Raw genomic sequence first — 21,763 nt, forward strand, 5'->3', positions numbered from 1 at the left:
GCACTGCGCAACGCCATCTGTGGCAAGGTCCACCTAACTACGGATACGTGGACCAGTAAGCACGGTCAGGGATGTTATATCTCCCTAACAGTGCACCGGGTAAATGCAGTGGCGGCTGGGCCTGAGGCGGATAGCAGTTTGGCGCATTTTCTTCCACCACCGAGGATTGCAGGGCGCTTCAGTTTACCTCCTGTTGCTAAATCCTCCTACTCCGCTTCCTCATCCTCTACCGCCTCCTCATCCGGTCAGCGTAACACATTCACCAACAACTTCAGCACAGCCATGGGTAAACGCGAGCAGGCAGTTTTAAAAATTTCCTGTTTGGGGGAAAAAAACCCACACCGCGCAGGAGTTGTGGAGGGACATGGAACAACAGACCGGTGAGTGGTTGGCGTCAGTGAGCCTCAAGCCGGCCCTGGTGGTGTGCGATAACGGGCAAAATCTTGTAGCAGCTCTGTGCCTAGCCGGTTTGACGCACATCCCTTACATGTGCTGAATTTGGTGGTGCAGAGGTTCCTTAAAATGTACCCCGATATGCCACAGCTGCTGCAGAAAGTGCGGGCCGTCTGTGCGCACTTTTGGCGTTCACACCCTGCTGCTGCTCGCCTGGCAGCGCTGCAGCGTAACTTCGGCCTTCCCGCTCACCGCCTCATATGTGAAGTGCCCACAAGGTGGAACTCCACCTTGCACATGCTGGCCAGACTGTGCGAGCAGCAGCAGGCGATAGTGGAGTTTCAGCTGCAGCACGCACGTGTGAGTCGCTCTGCGGAACAGAACCACTTCCCCACCAATAACTGGGCCTCCATGCGAGACCTGTGTGCCTTGTTGCGCTTTTTCAAGTACTCCACCCACATGGCCAGTGCCGATGACGCTGTTCTCAGCGTTACTATCCCAGTTCTATGCCTCCTTGAAAAAACGCTACGGGTGATGATGGAAGAGAATGTGGCACAGGAAGAGGAGGAGGAGGAATCAGGATAATTTCCAAGGCTTTCAGGGCAGTCAAGTGGCTCCGAGGGTGGGTTCCTGCACCAACAAATGCCAGGTACACAATTGTCCAGCAAGGGCACAGTTCTGGAGGATGACGAGGTGGAGGATGAGGAGGAGGAGATGGAGGAGGAGGAGGAACCATGTTCACGGCAGGGTGGCACCCAGACCAGCTCATGGCCATCACTGGCTGGGGGGATACAGAGGACACAGATGATACCCCTTCCACAGAGGACAGCTTTTCGTTGCCTCTGGGCAGCCTGGCACACATGAGCGATTACATGCTGCAGTGTCTCCGCAACGACCGCCGTGTTTCCCACATTATAACAGGTGCTGATTACTGGGTGGCCACGCTCCTGGATCCCCGTTACAAGGACAATGTACCGTCCTTAATTCCCTCACTGGAGCGTGATCGCAAGATGCGCGAGTATAAGCGCACACTGGTAGACGCGCTGCTGGTGGATTTCCCACCTGACAGCGGGGGCACAGTGGAAGCACAAGGCGAAGGCAGAGGAGGAGGAAGAGGTCGCCAACGCAGCCGGGGCACCACCAGCACCTCAGAAGGCAGGGTTAGCATGGCCAAAATGTGGAAAAGCTTTGTCAGCACGCCACAACAACCAGCACCACCAGCTGATATGGAACGTTTTAGCAGGAGGCAGCATTTCACTAACATGGTTGAGCAGTATCTGTGCACACGCCTACACGTACTGAATGACGGGTCTGCCCCCTTAAACTTCTGGGTCTCCAAATTGGGCACATGGCCTGAGCTTGCCCTTTACGCCTTGGAGGTGCTGGCCTGCCCTGCAGCCAGTGTATTATCTGAACACGTATTTAGCACGGCAGGGGGCGTTATCACAGACAAGTGCAGCCGCCTGTCCAGAGCCAATGTGGACAAGCTCACATTCATTAAAATGAACCAGGAATGGATCCCACAGGACTTGTCCGTACCTTGTGCAGAATAGACACGTATACCGGCCTTACCCAGCCATTCTTGTTTTTCTGATCTTTCTAGGGTTGCCACCTCATTCTTTAAAAGCGAAAACATATTAATTACACAGGTTCTCTAGCTGATTAAGGTGCTGCTAATTAAACTCACTTGGTGCCTCATCGACATTAAATTAGCCCCAGAACCTGTGTAATTACTATGTGTTCGGGTTTAAAGGGATGAGGTGGCAACCCTAGATCTTTCTCACTCTTTTGGGGTGTACCCTAATTTAAAAAATAAATCAATTAAAAACCAAAACCTGCTGTGTTGGCTACCTCATCCTCCTCCACCGCCGCTTCCACCTACACCGCCACATACACCGCCACCTCAACCTCCTACTCCATATGGACCTCGTCCTCCTAGGTCAATATTATTTTTTATTATTTTTATGTTATTTTTTAAGTTATTTCCCTATCCACATTTATTTTCAGAGTACTTGCCATGCTCTTACTGACATTTTGCTGCCATTTGCAGCCCTCTAGCCCTTTCCCTTAGTGTTTTAGAGACATTTTAGTATTGAAAAGTTTGAATCCCCATGGACTTCAATGGGGTTCGGGTTCGGGGTCAAGTTCGGGTCCCGAACCCAGACTTTTTTCTGAAGTTTGGCCGAACCCGTCGAACGCGAACATCCAGGTGTCCGCTCAACTCTAAGGCCTCGTACACACGACAGAGTTTCTCGGCAGAATTCACCGAGAAACTCGGTCAAAACCCGGATTCTGCCGAGAAACTCTGTCGTCTGTACAGTTTTGGCTCGATGGAGTCGCCGAGGAACTCGACGAGAAAATAGAGAACATGTTCTCTATTTTCTCGTTGTCCGCGTTGTTCTATGGGAGAAGGCGGCCCGCCGAGCTCCTCGGCGGCTTCATCCCAAAACTCGACGAGGAACTCGACGTGCCAAGCACGTCGAGTTCCTCTGTCGTGTGTACGGGGCCTCATTGTCACCTAAAGTCGCCACAAATGTTTTTAATTCTGCCTCAGTGCCTGACCCTAAAATGAGGACCTTTCAGTACAGTTAGTAACCATGGAGCAAAATGGCAACGATATATATATATATATATATATATATATATATATATATATATATATATATATATATATTGTGGGAGATTAGCTTGTGAGGATCACCTTTTCTGAATGACAGTCCGCAAGCAGGCACTTTCTTTTTAAGTCTGGCAGATGCCAGGTTTTATTAAAAGGTTTGCAGGTTAACCCACAAAACATGCAGTAAAGCAAACCTCTTTTTAGTCCAACATTCAGCGCTCCCCTCACTCAGGTCCCTTCCTGAGTCTCAAGCCAGTGCCCTGTTGTGCTCTCTTCCTGGTCTTTTAAAGTCCAACATCCGGACCGGAACCCTAGCCAGGCCCAGAGGCTGTAAAACCCGGACCGGATTCTGGTTCAGTCTCTCATAATAGAACGTATGCGAGGTGAAATGTACCTATGATCATGTATCGCACCTCACATACCGTCACAATATATATATATATATATAGCCAAATTCAGGTAGACGTGCCTAACGTTAGGCAGGCGTAGCGTATCTCATATACGCTACACTGCCGTAAGTTAGAGAGGCAAGTGCAGTATTCACAAAGCACTTGCGTCCTAAGTTACGGCGGCGTAGCGTAAATGTGCCGGCGGAAGCGCGCCTTATTCAAATTGTGAGGAGGTGGGCATGTTATATGTAAATAAAGCATGACCCCGCGTAAATGACGTTTTGAACGAACGAATGGCACATGCGCCATCCGTGGACGTAACCCAGTGCGCATGCTCCAAATTACGCCGCAAAGACTCATTGCTTTCGCCGTGTACGTAAATTACGGCCAGCCCCATTCACGGACGACTTACGCAAACAACGTAAAAATTTTAAAAGTTGATGCGGTTCCGACGTCCATACTTAACATTGGCTGGTCCATCTTTTTGGTGGTTTATCTTTACGCCTGAAAACGCCTTACGTAAACGGCGTATCTTTACTGTGATGGGCAAGCATACGTTTGTGAATAGGCGTATCTCGCTGATTTATGCATTCTAGGAGTAAATCAGCGTACACGCCCCTAGCGGCCAGCTTAAAATAGACAGCTAAGATATGACGGCGCCGGCGGTCGTATCTTAGAAACATTTAAGCGTATCTCAATTTGAGAATACACTTAAATATACGACCGCGCAGATTCTGAGTTACGACGGCGTATCTACTGATATGCCGGCGTAACTCTACCTGAATCTGGCTAATAGAGCTGAACCTCGGATTATGAGCATAAGTACTCGCATATCAAAGCAAGTTTTCCCATTGAAGTCAATGGGCTAGATTCAGGTAGATGGGCGCATCCTTATTCCAGCGTAGCGTATCTCATATGCGCTACGCCGGCATAATTTTGTGAGGTTATCATAGTATTCACCAAGCACTTGCGCGTAACGTAGCGTCCGCGTACCGTAAATTTGAAGGCGCAAGGCGGCGTAAGTGTAAGTGGGTGTTCCCTTATGCAAATGATGGGCTGAATGTTGAGCAGTGGATTACTCCCGGCGTATCATAGACGGAGCATGCGCAGTCACGTGGACGTATGATCGCTTCCCTGTGCGCATGCTCACAACTACGCCGGTCCTACTTCCTGGGATACGCCAGCCCACCGGCTTACGCCGAGCACATAAATATGCCCAGACATGCGCCCGTGCGGCGCAAAATTACATCCTGCTTTTTTCCCCCCTGAGCAAGGTAATTTTGTTTGATCGTGAGATGGCACCTCCTCAAGTAGAGAAGGAGGAAAAGAGGAAGCATAACTTTAACCCAGCGGAGATGGAGGTTATGTTGGCGGCACTGACCAAGTACACTGCTGCCCTGCATGGTGCCCAACGAAAAAATACAACCAAGGCACAGAGGAGGGAAATTTTCGAAAAGATTGCCCTGGATATTAATGCCATTGGCAATGAGACCCGGAGTTGGGATGATATTAAAAAAAAAACTGAATGACATGCGTCGTCGGGTCCGGGACAAATTGGTCCTGATTAGAAAGCATGCCAGTGGCACGGGAGGAGGACCAGCCTGTGCAGTGCGTTTAACACCTGAGGATGAGATTATTGCCAGGTGTCTGTCGCAGGAGCATGTGGAGGGCGTTCCAGGATATGACTCTACTGATCGGGACTTGGGGACAGGTAAGTGTGTTTTATCTCCTATATGGTGTGTAGCATGTGAGGGGGTGGAAGGGAACATGTGACAAGTGTGTGGGTCCACCAACATGTGTTTTTTTTGTGTCATCCGCAGATGTGCTGGATGAAGCTGGGCCGTCGTCGGCTGTAGTGCGACCCACACCCTCCCCGGAACATCGTGTGGCACAGTCGGCCCCCCTGGGAATCCTGGGCATGTTGGTGGAGGGGAGTGCCCATAGGTCAGCTCTCGAGGTTGTTGTGGAGGAGTCCATTGACCTCCACCAGGAGGACTCCATATACCTCGAGCAGGATTTCAGTATCCCTGGACTCCCCACCACCTCCCCGACCATCCGGTCTACCCCATCCAGGGAAACCCCCTCCAGGGGAACCTCCTCCAGGGAAGCCCCTCCAGGGAAACCTCCCCCAGGGGAACCCCCTCCAGGGGAACCTCCTTCAGGGGAACCTCCTCGAGGGGAACCTCCTCCAGGGGAACCCCCTCCAGGGCAACCCCATCCAGGGCAACCCCATCCCCATCTTCACAGGCCCAAGCCTCTTCTTCTCCCAGGAAGGCTCTTCGGAAGACGAGGGGTGTACCCGGAGCCCTCCGAGAAGGGCTGCAGGAGGAGCAGGGCCGGCAGACCCGCCATATAGGGGCTATGGTGGGAGACTTTCGGCGGGTGGCGGACAGCCTGGCCTCCTTGGCCAAGTCCCAGGCTGCATGCGCAGCGTCATTGCAGCAGACCCTCACCCTGCATGCTGATCTGGGCAGCAAAAATACTGAGAGCCTGAAGGGAGTGAGCTCCAACAGTGTGACGATGGTCACATGTATGGTGGAGCAGCATGCCGCCACAGCAGTTCTCACAGCGGAGGTTAGCAGGTTGGCAGGGGCTAGAGGCCAACACTGCTGCTGTGCATTAGGAGGGGAGGCAAACCCGGCGGCATCAGCATCAGAATACAACCCGCCAGCTTAGGATGCTGGCACAGACCAACTCTGTGCTCACCCGCCTTGTCAACGCTATGGAGGGCAGGCAGGCACCACCTGCCAGGAATGACCAAGCAGGGGATGATGCTACTCCCCCCTCCCCCCCCCCACCCCAGGCTCCGTCCCGCCAACTGAGGAGCCAGAGCCGTGGCACCAGCCTGGGCAAACAGAAGAGCAGATGAATGCTCAATTTTTGGGTAACTTCTGCTCCGTTTTTTTTTTGTATTATGCTCAAAGTATGAGCTGTATTTATTTTTTTGTATTATGCTCAAAGTATGAGTTGTATTTATTTTTTTGTATTATGCTCAAAGTATGAGTTTTCTTGTTTAAGTTGTAGTTCCTATACACGGTGAGGAGTGTAAACTACAGTGTGACTGGTGTGTGAATGTGGGGGGGGGGGTCACTCCTGCCGGCAAAGGGGTGTCATCCTCTGCCGTGTGAATAGTGCATGAATGTACAGTAACATAATTGGAGCCTTGGCGTGGCGTTGCTGCTCCCAAGTCCTGTGCGGTGGACTTGGGCTAATCCAATTTGATGAGGATGTGGGGTGTGTGCTAGGGACCACAGTGGTGTGCATGCGTGCATTATACTTGTGCCATGCTGAATGTGTGTGTTTAACGTGCAAAGATGCGTTCCACGAGGCAACTCCTGACTGCTCTTCCCTCAGTAGACCGGGTTGCGTTGGTTAGGGGGGGATTGTGTGGTTGGGGGGTCAGGTCATCACGTAGGTCAATCTCCAGGCCCTTTCTCATGGCGTAGTTGTGTAGAATGCAACATGCCCCGATGATCTGGCACACAAAGTTTGGGGAATACAACAGGGTACCCCCAGACTTATCCAGGCATCAGAAACGGGACTTCAGGATGCCAAATGTGCCTTCCACCACTGCACGGGTACGTGCGTGTGCATCAATGTATCTTTGCTCTCCTGGGGTTTGGGGATTCCGGTATGGAGTCATGAGATGGGGCCCAAGTGCATATGCCGCGTCACCTGGAAGGGAAAAGACAGGAGGATGTTAGTCGTGCATGTGCCCCTCGTGATGTGTGCATCATGGGGGCTGACAGTCATGCCTGACTCCCATGTCACTCACCAACCAGCCAGCTGTCCCCATACACGTTCTGTTCAAATTCTGTGGAGATGTGGCTTTGACGGTATATGTAGCTGTCGTGGCTGGCCCCTGGGTGTTTGGCACGGACGTGCCATATGAGGCATTGGGTATCAACTATCACCTGTACGTTGATGGAATGCCAATGCTTCCGATTGCAGTATATGTGCTCCATGTCACGGGGGGTCGTAGTGCCACATGTGTGCAATCAATGGCCCCCACGGTGCGTGGGAATCCTGCAATTTGATAGAAATCCGCCATTGCCTTCACCCGCAGATGCTCCTGGGTGGGTTTGATGATGTGGTGGGACATGCGTCTGAGGATTGTGGGGACAACCTGGTGCACACATCTGCTCATGGTGGATTGTGACATCCCAGCCACAACTCCATTTGTACGCTGAAAAGATCCACTTGCAAGGAAATGCAGTGTTGCCAGTACCTTGACCAGTGGCTGCACTGCATGTGCACAATGTATCTTGCTGGTGATGTCATCCTGCAGGGTTCTGGCTAATTCCTGGATGGCTTCAGGGCTGAATCTGAAAATGCGATACACCTCCGAATCCCCCCATGAAGGAAGTAGGAGGGTTGCTGGTGACATCATCTGCTCACCGCCGCAGAGCAGAGACACTCTGGGCCTGATTTACTATGCTCTGTGCGCTGCGCTGGTTCATGCGTTAATTAGTACTCCGGGTGGAGGCTTAATTGGGCGCATGAACCAGCGTAGCAGCCGGCGCATTGAAAGTAATATGTAAAGCCGCGCCGAACTCCCTATAGAAGTCTATGGGAGAAATCAAAAGTGTTCATTTTAAAGGCTAATCTGCTAGTTTTGTCCTAAAAAGTGTTTGGAGTCCTGTCCCAGGTAACATGTATCAATGATTTTTTTATTTTTTAAAACGGCCGTTTTTTCGGGAGCAGTGAAATTAATAATTCTTAAAGTGAAACAATAAAAGTGAAATATTCCTTTAAATTTCGTACCTAGGGGGGGGGTGTAATGTCAGCATGTGAAATAGCGCATTTTTCCTGCACTTAGAACTGCCCCTGCACAACATGACATTCAGAAGGAAAAAAGTCATTTAAAAATTCACACGCGGCTATAATGAATTGTCGGCTCTGACAATTCTAAAGGGATTCATTCATAAAACAAACAAAAAAATGTGTAGGGGTTCCCCCAAATTAAATTACCAGGCCCTTCAGGTCTGGAATGGATATTAAGGGGAACCCCGCCGTAAAAACCAAAACAAAAAAGACGTGCGGTTCCCGGCAAATATCCATTCCAGGCCCTTCAGGTCTGGTGTGGATTTTAAGGGGAACTCCACCCCAAATTAAAAAAAAAATTGGCGTGGAGTCCCCCTAAAAATCCACACCAGACCCTTATCCGAGCACGTTGACCTGGCCGGCCGCAGAAAAGAGGGGGGGACAGAGTGCGCCCCCCCCTCTCCTGAACCGCACCAGGCCACATGCCCTCAACATGGGGAGGATGTCCCCATGTTGATGGGGACAAGGGCCTCATCCCCACAACCCTTGCCCGGTGGTTGTGGGGGTCTGCGGGCGGGGGGCTTATCAGAATCTGGAAGACCCCTTTAACAAAGGGGACCCCCAGATCCTGCCCCCCCCTATGTGAAATGGTAATGGGGTACATTGTACCTCTACCATTTCACCCCAAAAAAAATGTCAAAAGTGTTAAAAATGACAGTAGCCGGTTTTTGACAAATCTTTTAATAAAATCTTCTTTTCTTCTTTCCTTCGGGTTTCTTCCGCTGCTTCTTTCTTGGGTCTTCTCGTCCACATCTTGCCCGACGTGTTCTTCTATCTTCTCCGTCCGTCCTTCAGCCTTCTGGTCCCGCATCTTGCCCGGTGTCTTCTCCTGTTTTCTTCTCGGTCCGCCAGCCTCCTCGTCCGCATCTTGTGTCTTCTCCGGACCCAGCGTTTGAATTTGATTTGCCCACCGTGTTCCCGCTCCTGGGACCCGCCCCCCCTCTGACGCCACAAGTAAACTCCTTAGAAGGTCATGTGCGTCAGAGGGGGGCGGGGTCACAGAGCGTCACACAGCGGGGGAATTCAATTTCAATCGCGCTGCCCGGAGAAGAAGATGCCGCCGCTTCCAATTGAAGTTCCCGCCGTGTCACACTCATGTGACCCCGCCCATCTCTGACGCACATGACCTTCTAAGGAGTTTACTTGTGGCGTCAGAGGGGGGGCGGGTCCCAGGAGCGGGAACACGGCGGCCAAATCAAATTCAAACGCTGGGTCCGGAGAAGACACAAGATGCGGACGAGGAGGCTGGCGGACCGAGAAGAAAACAGGAGAAGACACCGGGCAAGATGCGGGACCAGAAGGCTGAAGGACGGACGGAGAAGATAGAAGAACACGTCGGGCAAGATGTGGACGAGAAGACCCAAGTAAGAAGCAGCGGAAGAAACCCGAAGGAAAGAAGAAAAGAAGATTGTATTAAAAGATTTGTCAAAAACCGGCTACTGTCATTTTTAACACTTTTGACATTTTTTTTGGGGTGAAATGGTAGAGGTACAATGTACCCCATTACCATTTCACATAGGGGGGGGGGCAGGATCTGGGGGTCCCCTTTGTTAAAGGGGTCTTCCAGATTCTGATAAGCCCCCCGCCCGCAGACCCCCACAACCACCGGGCAAGGGTTGTGGGGATGAGGCCCTTGTCCCCATCAACATGGGGACATCCTCCCCATGTTGAGGGCATGTGGCCTGGTGCGGTTCAGGAGAGGGGGGGGGCCGAACTCTGTCCCCCCCTCTTTTCTGCGGCCGGCCAGGTCAACGTGCTCGGATAAGGGTCTGGTGTGGATTTTTAGGGGGACTCCACGCCATTTTTTTTTCAATTTGGGGTGGAGTTCCCCTTAAAATCCACACCAGACCTGAAGGGTCTGGTATGGATATTTGGGGGGACCCCACGCCATTTTTTTGGTTTTTTTTTACGGCGGGGTTCCCCTTAATATCCATTCCAGACCTGAAGGGCCTGGTAATTTAATTTGGAGGGACCCCCATTTTTTATTTATTTTTTATTATTATTTTTAATGAGCAATGACTGTATTCTTTATAGCCATGAGTACTTTAAACTTCCTTTTTTTTGTTTCACTTCAGAAATGACATCTTGTACAGGGACAGTTCTAAGCACGGGAAACATGCGTGTACCCCCCTCTCCCCCCTGTCTGAAATTTAAAGGAATATTTCACTTTTATTATTTCACTTTAACCACTTCCATACCGCGCCTATTCTGGCACTTCTCTCCTTCATGTAAAAATTATATTTTGTTCCTGGGAAATTAATCAGGACCCCCAAACATTATATCTAATTTTTTAGCAGACACCCTAGGGAATAAAGTGGCGGTCATTTTTTATTTGATTTCCAACGGTATTTGCGGTCGCTGGTTCGAATCCAGCCCGTGACACCATCTGCATGGAGTTTGCATGTTCTCCCTGTGCCTGCGTGGGTTTCCTCCCACAATATAAAAACACGCTGTAAATCGGATCCGGTCTAAATAAGTCCTAATATGCAGTAGTATATTTAGGTTTTGTTCTGCCCTAGGCCTGACTACATATCTGCACCTCCTAATAGAAAAATGACCCACCCCTTCCTGTCAAGGTCACACCCTGTTTTTGTATGACCCGCCCAGTAATTTTCAGGGGACCCACACACTAGTTCTGGGGGGGCACTGGATTCCCTTAACCACTTCCATACCAGGCACTTACGCACCTTCCCGCCCAAGCCAATTTTCAGCTTTCAGCACTGTCGCACTTTGAATGGCAATTGCGCGGTCATACAACACTGTACCCAAACAAAATTGGCGTCCTTTTTCCCCCACAAATAGAGCTTTCTTTTGTTGGTATTTGATCACCTCTGCGATTTTTTTTTTTTGCGCAACAACTAAAAAAAGACAGCAAATTTTGAAAAAAAAAAACGTTTTTTTTTTGTCTGTTAATTTTTTTGTAAATAAGTTTTTCTCTTTCAATTACGGGCACTGATATGGCGGCACTGATGGGCACCGATGAGATGGCACTGATGGACATCGATGAGGTAGTACCGACGGGCACAGATGAGGTGGCATTGATTGGCGGCGCTGGTATGCGGCACTAATGGGCACTCATGGGCACTCATGGGCGGCACAGATGGGCACTCATGGGCGGCACTTATGGGTGGCACTGATGGATACTTATGGGTGGCACAGGTGGGCACTGATAGGTGGGCACTGTGCATGGATGGGCACTGTGGGGTGGCACTGATGGACACTGTGGGGTGGCACTGATGGACACTGTGGGGTGGCACTGATTTTCCCAGGTTGCCAGTCAGTGCCCATTTGTGGGCACTGATTGGCATCTTTTTTCTTTTTTTTTAATGCTTTTTGTTTTTGTTTTTCCATATTTTTTTTGTTTTTTTGCCCACCCTGGTGGTCCAGGGTGGGCATCCCTGGTGGTCCAGTGTGGTCATCCGAGGGGGGGCTGCGCTGATAAACAATCAGCGCGAACGCCCCCTGTCAGGAGAGCCGCCGATCGGCTCTCCTATACTCGCGTCTGTCAGACGCGAGTGAGGAAGAGCCATCGATGGCTCTTCCTGTTTACATCGTGATCAGCCGTGATTGGACACGGCTGATCACGTGGTAAAGAGTCTCCATCTCCGTGAGAGACTCTTTACCGAGATCGGAGATGCAGGGTGTCAGACTGACACCCCGCATCACCGATCGCCGCGCTGCGTGCCCCTACAGGCGCGCGCGGCATGAAATCCTGCAGGATGTCCTGTCAGGATTGTGTAACCACTTCCCGGACGTAAATCGGCCATAGGCTGGGCGGGAAGTGGTTAATTTGCATAGTTTTTCTCTCACTTCCTGTTTGGCTATGGGGCAGGAAGTGAAGGCAAATCTCCCCAATTGGACACAGATAATACAAAATAAACTGACAGGGCCTATAACCCTCCCTCACTCTATCCAAAATTAAAGAAAATAAAAAGTGTTGATTATAGTTCTAGTTTAAGCACAAATTTCATAGAGTTTTATTGAGAGGCCTAAGAAAATATAACCATGCCAATAGGCCAGGATACAGCATGGCTAATATGTATGAATGTGTGTGTTAGAGCACCCCACCCAATGTTAACTAAAAAATTATTAATTTGCAAATAAGTATTATCTGCTTATTTTTTGGGGATGTCTGCACCCCTGATAGTGAGAACATTTGTGAGGTGTCTTCACCCTTTCTAATTCAAATTCATTCACTTCCTGTCACATAGCCAAACAGGAAGTGAGGGTAAAACCTTACTAATATCTTTTATTGGGGACACAGAGATCAATCTAAATAGTTTCCCATTATGTACATTGCACTCTAGTATTTTGCTGTGTACACCCCAAATTATTAGGGATCTTGGACTTTGGGGTCCATTTACTAAAGGCAAATCCACTTTCCACTACAAGTGCAAAGCAAGGAAGAAAACAAAACAACTTTGCTTCTACAGGATTGGATGTTAAAACCATCAGTGCTTCCTCTCTGATTTTCAGCGACTACGCTTGTACTGCAGAGTGGCTTTGCCTTTGCTAAACCCCAAACTAAATAATCATTTGGGGCAGGGATCCTCAAACTACGGCCCTCCAGCTGTTGTAGAACTACACATCCCATGAGGCCTTGTAATGCACTGACATTCACAGACATGACTAGGCATGATGGGAATTGTAGTTCCTGAACAACTGGAGGGCCGTAGTTTGAAGACCCATGATTTGGGGTGTACACAGCAGTGCTGGAGTGCAATTTGCTTAATGGGGACACTAGTTAAATTGACCTGTGTCCCCAAGAAAAGACACTGGTAGGGTTTTAACCTCACTTCCTGTTCAGCTGTGTGACAGGAAGTGAAGCCAATTTTAAGAAAAGGGACACAAAGCTCAACACCAAAAAAAAAACACAAGCAGGGGTTCTAACACTCACTTGGCTTCCCTCAAACACCCACAATTAGAATAGGATTGCCTTGCGCTAGATTTAAGCACAGTGCTGTAAATCAGCACTTCAAGCCTGTCCACCAATAGCAACCCCCCCCCCCCCCCAGGCCATGTTTGCAGGTTTTCCTTCATCTTGCACATGTGCTTTAAAAGACAGCCTGGACAGCAATTCTTAAGAGAAATCCACAAAACATGTCCTGTCGGGGGTACTTGAGGGCTGAGGACCACTACAGTTAAAAGAAAATACTTACCAGTTTTTGTCTTTAAAGTCATGGGGAATAAACATGGCAAACATTTCATAATTACACACCAGGAAAGAAGCTTAGACAAAAATCACACCTAATTTGTTAGGCCCTAACCTAGTTCAGCTGCAGCTGTCAAAATATGTTGCATGAAAAAGTAATAAAAAACAAACTTCAAAATTTTAAAGTAATTTTTATTGGTCAACAAAACAAGGAAAGAAAAAAACAAACAAACACACACAAACAAAAATACATTTCAAAACTCAAAATAAACAGATTTAAAGTCGCAACATCTTCACAATTTTTTCATAAAATAAGGCAGCAGAGACAAATACATCAAAGTGAACATCATTTAAAAATAAACAAAAACCATTGGCAAAATAAAAACCCATGCACTGCACCCCCACCCCAAAGCACTCTTGTCCCCATGTCGATAGGGACAAGAGCCTCTTCCCGACAACCCTGGCCGTTGGTTGTCGGGGTATGCGGGCGGAGGGCTTATCAGAATCTGAGAGGCCCCTTTAATAAAGGGGTCTCCAGATTCCGGCCCCCCACCCTATGTGAATGAGTATGGGGTACATTGTACCCCTACCCATTCACCTGGGGAAAAAAATGGAAAAAAATAATACACCACACACATTTAAAAATTAATTTATTAGTCAGCCGGGGGTCTTCTGCCGGGGCCCCCACCACCACCCCATTAGGCCCCGGGCTTCGCCATCTTCTGCCGGAACCCCCTTCACCAGTGAGGCTCCTGCCTTTGGGGGAGGGTCCCGGGCTACTACGACGGTTTCTGCGGGGGGGGTGCACTGGCACCCCACCCCCGTCTTCAGCGACGTAATTCACCGGGCTTCCACGACGGTTTCTGTGGGGGGGGGTGCACTGGCTTGTACGGTGTCTTCCGCCGGGGGGCGACACCCGCGGGCTTCTGCGATGCCTTCCGCTTCTGCCTGTCTCCTCCGCGGAGCACAGGGCTTGTCTCCGCTGTCTTCTCCCTTCTCTTCCATTCGATGTTGACACGACGAGGTCCAGCGCTGGAATGCCGTCTGAGCAGTGGGCATGGACTTATATAGGGCAATGCCACCATGTGACCTCAACCCATGTGACATCACATTCCCATCATGCCCAGGGAATGTGATGTCACATGGGTTGAGGTCACATGGTGGCATTACCCTATATAAGTCCATGCCCGCCGCTGACACGGCATGTCAGCGCGGAACCTCGTCGTGTCAACATCCAATGGAAGAGAAGGAAGAAGACAGCGGAGACAAGCCCTGGGCTCCCGGAGGAGACAGGCAGAAGAAGGAAGAGAGAAGAAAGAAGACGGAAGAAAGCCCTGGCTCCGCGGGGGAGCCAGGCAGAAGAGGGAGCAGAGAAGACAGAAGAGAAAATACCTGGGAGTTGGCGCACCCCCGGCAGAAGACCAGGAAGACCGGAACCCTGGCGGAAGGCACCGGAAAGACCGGGGGATAGGCGCCATCCCCCGGCAGAAGACCCCGAAGTCCGGATGCCCCTCCCTAATGAAAAAGAGCTTAAATGGGGTGGGGGCATCCGGCGGAAGGCTCCGGAGAGGACCGAGGGATGGCGCCCTCCCCCGGCAGAAATCACCGAAGCCCAGGGTCCCGGCGGAAGATCGGGAGAGAAGAAACCCCCCCTTGTAAGAGAGCTAAAGAAGAAAGGGGGGGCTTCGGAGCAGATTAATAAAATATTTTATTGTGTGGTGTTTTATTTTACTTTACATTTCCCCCATGTGAATGGGTAGAGGTAAGATGTACCCCATACTCATTCACATAGGGTGGGGGGCCGGCATCTGGGGGCCCCCTTATTAAAGGGAGCTCGCAGATTCTGATTAGCCCCGCCCGCATACCCCGACAACCAATGGCAAGGGTTGTCGGGAAGAGGCTCTTGTCCCTATCGACATGGGGGCAAGAGTGCTGTGGGGTGGGGGGGCAGTGCCCCCCTCCCCCACAGAACACTCCCCCATGTTGAGGGCATGCGGTCTGGTACGGCTCAGGAGGGGGGGCGCTCGCTCGTCCCCGCCCCCATTCCTGTCCGGGCCAGACTGCATGCTTGGGATGAGGGCTTGGTTTGGATCTGGGGGGGACCCCGCGCCGAATCGGCGCGGGTTTAACCCCTCACGTTCCGGACCAAGCCTAAGAGCCTAATGTAGCCCTGGAGGGGGACCCGCGCCGATTTCAAGTTTGAAATTTGGCGCGGAGTTCCCCTTCAGGGCTGAAAACAGCTCGGAGATTCCCATGCGCCGCGTCACGCAGCGCATTCACGGGTACGCCGCTTGGTATTTACCAAGATTTTCACGGCGTACTGACAAGGCGCACGGGAATCCCTGATTTTTCTCTCTGCGCATGCCCAGTATGCAAATGAACCTCCCGAGGTTCAGGCGCACTGTGCAAGCGTACGGGGATCTGTTTTCAAAAAACACTTTCCCTTTCAATTCGGCCCGCCAAACACTTCAAAACACATGTCACTTCACTTCCCCTGCATCCCCCCACCTCCCCCCCTAATAAACTCCCGCCCGAACCCCCGCAATTTACAGTTTAATGTGCCGTGCGCCAGGTCTGTACTGGTGCACAATGCACCCTCTCCTGGGCGCACGGAGCACATTAGTAACTAGGGAAATACACTGCACTAGCAGCGTATTTCTTTAGTAAATGGCCAAACGGCTGCTACTCCTGCTTTTACTCCATGAGTCATGGAGTAAAGGCTTGGTAAATCAACCCCTCTGTCTAATGCAATGTTTTTCAACCTTTTTTGTGCAAAGGCACACTTTTTTCATGAAAGAAAATCACGAGGCACACCACCATTAGAAAATGTTAAAAAAAATGTAACTCTGTGCCTATATTGACTATACAGTACAGACCAAAAGTTTGGACACACCTTCTCATTCAATAAGTTTTCTTTATTTTCATGACTATGAAAATTGCAGATTCACACTGAAGGCATCAAAACTATGAATTAACACATGTGGAATTATACATAACAAAAAAGTGTGAAACAACTGAAAATAAATGTCATATTCTAGGTTCTTCAAAGTAGCCACCTTTTGCAGCAGACACATCTCTAGAACTGTTAAGAGGAGACTGTGTGAATCAGGCCTTCATGGTAGAATATCTGCTAGGAAACCACTGCTAAAGAAAGGCAATAAGCAGAAGAGACTTGTTTGGGCTAAAGAACACAAGGAATGGACATTAGACCAGTGGAAATCTGTGCTTTGGTCTGATGAGTCCAAACTTGAGATCTTTGGTTCCAACCCCCGTGTCTTTGTCTGACGCAGAAAAGGTGAATGGATGGACTCTACATGCCTGGTTCCCACCGTGAAGCATGGAGGAGGAGGTGTGATGGTGTGGGGGTGCTTTGCTGGTGACACTGTTGGGGATTTAATCAAAATTGAAGGCATACTGAACCAGCATGGCTACCACAGCATCTTGCAGCGGCATGCTATTCCATCCGGTTTGCGTTTAGTTGGACCATCATTTATTTTTCAACAGGACAATGACACCAAACACACCTCCAGGCTGTGTAAGGGCTATTTGACCAAGAAGGAGAGTGATGGGGTGCTGCGCCAGGTGACTACCTCTTGAAGCTCATCAAGAGAATGCCAAGAGTATGCCAAGCAGTAATCAAAGCAAAAGGTGGCTACTTTGAAGAATCTAGAATATGAAATACTGTATATTTTATTTATTTTTATATTTCGTTTTGATGCCTTCAGTGTGAATCTACAGTTTTCATAGTCATGAAAATAAAACTCTTTGAATGAGAAGGTGTGTTCAAACTTTTGGTCTGTACTGTATATAAAGTAATTCTCTTGAATAGGAATCAAATAAACACAAAGAAATTATTTTATAATTACTTTATTATGAAATAATAAAGTATTTCATAATTGTTCATATTTCTGTTTACTTACTCAGTGCGAAACCTGGGCCTGTTTGGCTGAACACAAAGCTGATATTCTGGCAGGAATCGAAGAAAGACACACACGTAGCTCTTCGTCAACAGCTCTCAGTCTCTCTCTGTCTTTAGTTTTTATAGCAATCAGGCTTGAAAAGCTCATCTCACACAGATATGTAGTGGAAAATGGGAGCATTGTCAAAATAGCTTTGTTTGCCAGAACGGGGAACTCCTTGGCAGTAGGGATGAGCCGAACATACCCGGGTTCGGTTCGCACCAGAACGTTCGAACAGACCGCGGGTTCGCATGAACATTTAGAACCCCATTGAAGTCTATGGGACTCAAACGTTCGAATAGTGTTGAGCGGAATATGCCATATTCGATTTCGCGATATATCATGAATATATAGACGAATATTCGAGAAATATTCGCTAAAATCGAATATTCGTGATATTTTATCGAATAAACAATATTGCGAAATTTCGCTAATGCGAATGCGAAAATAATTGCGAAATCCTCGTCCGGGCATGCGCAGGCGCGCGAACAACACGCGAAAACGGAGATCATTTCATGGATCTTTGCCAGTCGAATTTCGGATCGCGATTTTGTGCTGCACTGCGAAGCGAAGATGGTGGGGAGTAACTTTTCATCCAGTGAGGAAAAACTGCTGATTAGTGTAAGTAATTTCACCACTGTTTTTTCATTATCTTTAACTGCATTTTAGACAAGTTTAAAAGTTAGGATATAAGATCAGATATTAGTATTTGCCAAACAGAGTGTCTCCAGCTCTTGCAAAACTACAACTCCCAGCATGCCTGGACAGCTGCAGACACCCTGGTTGGTAAATGTGTATTTAGGCACTTTCCTTGCTATTTAGCATAATTAACATGTTGTGGACATAGGACGTATGCGAACGTCCTGACTTCAGGGTCCTTAAGGCCCAACGACGTTCGAATACATATTGCCCTTTAGATGTTGCAGAACTACAACTTCCAGCATGCCTGGGCATGCTGGGACTTCTAGTTTTGCAAGTTCTGCAGGCCCACATTTTTCAGACCACTATACACGGGTCTCTAAACTGTGGCACTCTAGATGCAGCAAAAGTAAAATTCTTAGCATGCACTGACAGACCATGCCTGATGGGAGTAGTAGTTTTGCAACAGCTGGAGGCGCACTGGTCTTAGGTAACAAACTCGCAGTGTTTTGCAACCATTGTGCCTCCAGTTGTTGCAAAACTACAACTCCCTGCATGCAACTGGCTGCAATAACCCCCCCCCCTCCCTCTCCCCCAATGTGAATGTACAGGGTACATTCACATGGGCTGGGGCTTACAGTGTGCTTCTAGCTGAAGCAAATTTGGCGCTGCAGCTCAAACCCTCAGCGGGAAACTACTGTGAACCCCACGTCCCTCTGACTGTACCATAAAAACACTACACCACACTAAATAAAAATAAAAAAACACAACATATACACATACCCCTACATAGCCACCCTCCCCTCCACAATAAAAAAGAAAAACGTCCGGTACGGCACTGTTTCCTAAACAGAGCCTACAGCTGTTGCAAAACAACTCCCCAGTATTACCGGACAGCCATTGACTGTCCAGGCATGCTGGGAGTTAAAGTATAATTGTGGTACAGCTGGTGACGTTGAACTACATGGTGTATCAGAGCATGATGGTAGTTGTAGTTTTTAAATAACATCAACTCCATTATTTATTCAAAATTAATTCATCAAAAAGTCAAAAGAAACTAACATATTATTGTTCATATATAAAGATAGGGATGAAAAAAAATAATCTATTGTACAGGCCCAGTATAAGGGTCAAAAAATAATTATAGCGGTCAGATGAATAGCAACTCATTTCTCCCCTATACGTGTATCCTGTGATGTTACTCATATATACATAATTATGCAAATGATAATGGCTGATATATTTATGCAAAAAAGGTGGCGACCGAAATGGCAAGATATAAAATCTGTCATGTTACCCCTGTCAGTGATTAATAAGGCGAGAATGCTTCCAATTGTTGAATACCATACATTAACGTCATATATCCATAAGGGTTTAAACAAAAGTATTAAAATATACTTTGTTCTTCATCTTGCAGAGGTTCCTGCAACAGGGATACGATCAACTTCGGAGGCAGCAGGAAAAAAAAAATTGTCTGCTCCCTATTGCGGGAGTTGCGGAAAGTCCATGGCCGCACACATGACCACATGGCCATTCTAAAAAAGTGGTCTGACCTAAAGAGGCGCCACATGGCCCAGGTCAGACAGATCCGTGATGAATTTCATCCAGGTAAGTTATTGGTGACAGTTATGTAAGGTCATATGTAATTAACCTTAGGGCAGATGTTGTTAACCCAGACGCCATGTTGTGGTAACATATATCACCACCCACGGTATTCATAGTACTGTTGAAAAAAGACATGGGACAGCAGACAGGAACACTTATTAACTATAATTAAACTAAATAAACAAGACACACCATTATTGGACTAATAATGGCCGAGGCTGCTTTATTATTGGATTTCAGACATATATTTTAAATAAATACTTTAATAACTTAAAAAACAGCCTAGTAGTCACTACGGCTCAGGCTGTACATAAATATATTCCAACTTTAAAATGTATTCAACAACAACTAAACTAAACAGATTTGTCCCCCTTAGTATAATTTAAAATTTTTTATTTATTTTTTAAAACAAAGGTGACCATCCCATATAGCAGCCGCGACGAAAAGAAAAGAGGGGGGCGGGGGTTGGGGAACACCACAGTCCTGTCTACTGAGGCGACTGAGAGCAAGGCTGACGGAACCCTACTTATATACCCCTAACTAACACTGGATTTTTCCAGAACCAACTGGTACCAGGCCCACAGGCCTAAAAAGTGCGGGGAAAAGCATGTGTAGGCAGCGTGATCACCTCGTGCTCACCCAAAAAACGGGAAATACACGTTTTCCAGCTAACTAGGCCACGTCAGGAGGACCAGCTTACACCTAAAGAGCCCTATTAGGTTCCCAAAAGGGGAACTTGAAACCGTCTCTACTAATTTTATTAAGTCCTGCCGCTTTCCCATGAGAAAAGGGTGAATTGAAACCTTCTCCCCCTTTTCTATCATTATTCCATCAAGTTAAACCATGGAATTAAAGTGGTGGTGTGGTGGGTTAAAGGGGAAGGGGTGGTATTTTATAACTCAATTACCACTAAATTCCTGTGCTAGGCGTGGGGTTATCATAGTAATCCCGTGTACTCCATCAGGCCCTTTTTTTAACATGAGATCGTCAGAATAATACAGGGAAACACAAACAGCTCATTTTACCATGGTGGCAGCCCAGCTCACACTCAGTCCCCTGTAGTGCCAGCAAGACCCTTTAATATAACATTATCCCATTGGTTAACTGTCTATATAAATAAATTTGTATTCATATACAATACAGCAGAGTACACAGAATTTGCATACGTTATTAGAAATCATTTTTACATATATGAACATTGTGTTATTATAGGAGCTCCTCTACCATCTGTGCGCCCCAAGCGCACAAGGCGACAGGCTGCAGAGGAGGAGGAGGAGGATGAAGAGGAGGAGCAGGAGGAGGATGCACAGGAGGAGAGGGATGAGGAGAAGCCAGGGCCCTCCCAGTGTTCACCACCCCCAGCTCCTGTTGAGGAGCAAGAGGAGGAGCTGCAACCCCCCCCCCCAAAATCCTGGTGAATCGGGTGATGGAGAAGAGGAGCAGGAGGATGAGACGGTTCCTGTGAGCCTCAGTCAGGAGGGTAAATATGTGCACAAAGATTAATAACATTTCAACAATAAGATGTAGATATAAAAATGGACAGCATTTAAAGCGCACCCGTCAGATTTCAGAAGAATAATATGGTATTTATGATAGAAGTATATGTGCTAGACACATAACAATTGTATAGACATGATAATGATTGTTTAATAAGCAACATAAATATTTTATTTATTTGGTAACGGTCTTTGAAATCCTAATTTTTTTTCTTATATCCTAACAGTTTTAAAAAAGATGGAGGAAAAACAAAGTCTGATCCAGAGGACCAATGATAAAATCCGCTCAAATCGCCGGAAAATGCGGATCCTAGACCTCCAAAACCAACAGCTGGAGCAACAGCAGAGGAAGAATTTTGACGCGATGGCTGAGCTTCAGAAGCTCATGCATAATTACATTTAATTTTTTTTTTCTTTTAATAAAAATTGGTATTCTTTTAAAATGTTTCCTTTCTTATTGAGATTGTTAGGTTTTTCAACACATCTAACTTCACATCTAACACATCAACATCAACACATCTAACTTCATAATAACCAAAAACATTTTATACTATTATTTTATTTAACACAAACGTAAATACACGGACACAGACACTACTAACACAAACTAAACTGTTGAAAAATTAATATAACAAAAGCTACAATATATATATAGATATAGAGAGAGAGAGCGAGAAAGAGAGAGAGAG

At 47.8% G+C, this 21,763-nt stretch overlaps 1 long non-coding RNA gene across 1 annotated transcript; it reads left to right on the forward strand.

Moving 5' to 3' along the window:
• The first annotated feature begins 21,018 nt into the window (after positions 1-21,018).
• LOC120944826 lies at positions 21,019-21,410 on the forward strand. Its single transcript, XR_005750483.1, has 2 exons — positions 21,019-21,058; positions 21,302-21,410. It is a non-coding gene; the product is annotated as an uncharacterized LOC120944826 (long non-coding RNA).
• Positions 21,411-21,763: the final 353 nt, after the last annotated feature.

This window comes from Rana temporaria, chromosome 7 (assembly GCF_905171775.1).
Source record: "Rana temporaria chromosome 7, aRanTem1.1, whole genome shotgun sequence".
NCBI lineage: Eukaryota > Metazoa > Chordata > Amphibia > Anura > Ranidae > Rana > Rana temporaria.